Consider the following 3,908-nt stretch of genomic DNA (forward strand, 5'->3'; position numbering starts at 1 on the left):
TAATCACGTTAAATATAATATGTATAATAATACATTTTTTCATTCTGAAACAGAAAATATTGTAAAAATAATAGAGTACACTAGGAATAGTATAGAAGAAAAATTTGAGATCATTAATATTCATTCTACCTTAGATAGACCAAAGAGAGGGTTAATTAACGGTCTTGGATCAATAGTAAAAACAATTACAGGAAACTTGGATTCTGAAGATGGAGAAAGAATTAATTCAATTATGGAACATTTAAAACAAAACCAAGAAAACTTGCAAAATCAAATAAGAATGCAATATTCTGTTAGTCGTCAAAGAATTGATAATTTTAATAAGACAATTCAGGACATTCAGTATAATGAAAAATTATTAAAAACGAAAATATTTGAGATAAGAGATATTCTAGATTTTCAAGCAAATGCTGAAAATATTAAATATTTAAAAGAGTTATTCAATGAACTTCTTATCACATTCAATGTAATTCAAGACATTTTAGAAACGGTTGAAAATTCCTTGACCTTCTGTAAACTTAGAACGTTACATCCAAGTATTATAAAATCTCACGATTACTTGTAGAGTTGCAAAAAGTGCATTATTACTACCAAGCGGAATTACCCTTTGAATTAAAACATAAAAATATTTTAGAATTTGAAGCCGTCATAGACGTAGTTTGTAAAGTAGAAAATAATCAAATACAATATTTTTTATCGATACCCATTAACTATGATATTTTATTTAATATTTTTTATATGTTACCTATACCTACAGAAATTGAATCAGAATACGTAACATTAATACCTAATTCAAAATTTTTACTTAAATCAAATAATGTCATTAAACCTCTAAATGACATTTGTACTCGCGGCAATATTTTTCAATGTCCTAACCATTTGCAAGACAATAATAATTATGGATGCGAAGAAAACATATTGCTAGCAGGAAATTCTACATATTGTCAATATACAAAAATTGAAATAATTAAGAATCACATTGAAATTATTCCGGAGATAAATCAATTTTTGGCAATATTTCCCGTAGAAGAAAAACTAATCATAAAATGTAAGCAAGAAACTGAAGTGAGAACTCTTAAAGGGCATTTATTTAATAGAAAATTCTTCTTTATACAGCATTGATATTGGCCTTCTTGTGGATTTTGTATAAGAGGTAACATTCAGAAAGGACAAGTAAGAATCACCCGCAGGCAACAGAAGATGGGATCCAGCTTCCAGGAGAAGCTTCCTTCTAAAGGGGGAGGTGTCACCTACGCCATTGCCCTTAGGTGGACAGTATATTGTGCTGATTAAGAACTTCTTTCATTGTAAAATTGCTTAGTTTGTGTTTGCTAAAAGATTATTTAATTCACGTTTGTAATAAAAAATATCAGTCTTGTAATTGAAGTTGTTGGTAGAATTTATGTTAGAAATAAAGATAGTTTTTAAGAACACGGTTCCAGTAAATTAAAAGTTAAGTTATATATATATATATATATATATATATATATATATATATATATATATATATATATATATATATATATATGTATACAGTGCTTTTCAGATAAAAGTATCCACCTTTAATAACTTTTGTAATACTGGTATTTAGAAAAAATCCAAAAACACGTCAATTTATGTTGAAAGGGGCAAGCATTATGGCTTATTTAAACTTACTGGAAAAGCCACCTCCTCACCCCTAGCAGCATCCCCTTTATTTTTTTAAATTACTTTTCATATTTTTTATGTAAAATTTGGATACTCCTCTTTGAGCTGATTTCAAAAATGTATAATACTTGTAGGTTAAAGTGGTTAGTTTATGAGATAAACAATTTTTCTTTTAAGAGCACAAATTTTACTTATTATTTACTTTCACCTTATTTGCCTGTACTAAAATGGGTTGTACAACAAGTAGAGCGATCGGTGTTTCATCTTCTACAGTTTTCCGAGTTCTACATAAATTCAAGTACCACCCATACAAAGTTAAGTTGGTGCACGAGTTGAATGAAGATGATTTTGATCGTCGTCTAGAGTTTTGCAAATCAATGACGCAAATTATCAATAACAATCCACAATTGTTAAACAATATTTGCTTTTCTGATGAATGCTCATGGTCATTAAATGGCTTAGTAAGTAGGCATAATTGTAGGTATTGGGCTGAAAGTGATCCACATATTATGCGTGAATTCCATACACAACATCCCCAAAAGTTAAACGTTTGGTGTGGTATCCTAGGTGACCACTTTGTCGGACCTTTCTTCATCAACGGAAATTTAAATGGTGAATCATATCTTGAGTTACTCAGGGAAGGGGTTGACCCACGTATTACAACAATAATAGAAAATGATGATAACCTTTCCGAAGATTTACTGGTATTTCAACAAGACGGAGCTCCCCCACACTATGCTATGCTTGTCCGACAATTTTTAAACGAAACATTCCCCGCTCGTTGGATAGGTAGAAGGGGGCAGATGATGGAGTGGCCACCTAGGTCACCGGATTTAACACCCCTAGACTTCTTTTTATGGGGGTATTTAAAAACAAAAGTTTATGCTACCCAACCAGAATCTCTGGATGATTTACGAGAGAGGATAGAAAATGAATGTCGACAATTAAATCCAGCCGTATTAAGCAATGTCAGAGAGGCATTTCAAAATAGATTATACCATTGTATGGAAGTGAATGGTACTCATTTTGAACACTTATTGTAACTTCATAATAAATAGCACAGTTAAAAAGATTAAAGAGTTTGAACTGTTGTACAACCCATTTTAGTACAGGCAAATAAGGTGAAAGTAAATAATAAGTAAAATTTGTGCTCTTAAAAGAAAAATTGTTTATCTCATAAACTAACCACTTTAACCTACAAGTATTATACATTTTTGAAATCAGCTCAAAGAGGAGTATCCAAATTTTACATAAAAAATATGAAAAGTAATTTAAAAAAATAAAGGGGATGCTGCTAGGGGTGAGGGGGTGGCTTTTCCAGTAAGTTTAAATAAGCCATAATGCTTGCCCCTTCCAACATAAATTGACGTGTTTTTGGATTTTTTCTAAATACCAGTATTACAAAAGTTATTAAAGGTGGATACTTTTATCTGAAAAGCACTGTATATAAGAGCGTTTCCTATTGACGTGGTAAGGAAACACCAAATTAGACTCACTCTAATATATTTTCGGAGCTCTCGAATACTTATGTATTCATTGTCTGGGACTGAAATTGTGGTCAAATACAATATAAGAAATATGTATAACAATAATAAAATTAGAATGATAATTGATATATTTCCCAGAACTTATTGGTTTTTTATAGCAGTGAAATAAAATTTTATTTTCTTCGTTTCCTATAAATTTAGTATCAAGAAAAGGTAACAATATTTCAGTATTCTCTTTTTCTAGAGTAAATTGTATATAGGGATCGGAACTCTTGGAGTAAAATAATAAATTATCAATTACATTATATGGAAGGAATAAAATTATATTATCTACATACTTTTTAATGAACGGATTTTTAAATTTTTTGACTCCTCAAAATTGTCTTTCTTTGTTCTATTGACAATAGTTCAAATTATTATGTCAATATGATAGGCATTTACTTTGTATGTATGAGAAATGCAACTGTTACGGCTAGGGTATATGCATAGATAGGCTAAGTAGAAATGGACATACAGACGTTTTTTCATAATAATGTTCCCGCTTCCCCCCACCTCTTATTTGAAGAGATATACGCTGAATTTCTTGAAGAATACGATAATCATAGTTCAAATGCATCTTAATTAGGCAAAATTTGTAAATTATTCATTCTATAATTTTTGGTTTTTAATTACACCCTCTAGCGATGAACCTACAACTCTGTAAATAATTTCCGGGTTTTCTCGAGGTCACTTTTCTTATAATTTTTTCTCCCGAAGCTGTACTATACACGGTTT

The 3,908-nt window shown here is 30.2% G+C and overlaps 1 long non-coding RNA gene across 1 annotated transcript; it reads left to right on the forward strand.

The window, feature by feature from the left end:
- The first annotated feature begins 541 nt into the window (after nucleotides 1–541).
- Nucleotides 542–1,293, forward strand: LOC130901451 (uncharacterized). The gene is made up of 2 exons (XR_009060311.1): nucleotides 542–1,048; nucleotides 1,117–1,293. It is a non-coding gene; the product is annotated as an uncharacterized LOC130901451 (long non-coding RNA).
- Nucleotides 1,294–3,908: the final 2,615 nt, after the last annotated feature.

Source organism: Diorhabda carinulata, chromosome 1 (assembly GCF_026250575.1).
Source record: "Diorhabda carinulata isolate Delta chromosome 1, icDioCari1.1, whole genome shotgun sequence".
Lineage (NCBI taxonomy): Eukaryota > Metazoa > Arthropoda > Insecta > Coleoptera > Chrysomelidae > Diorhabda > Diorhabda carinulata.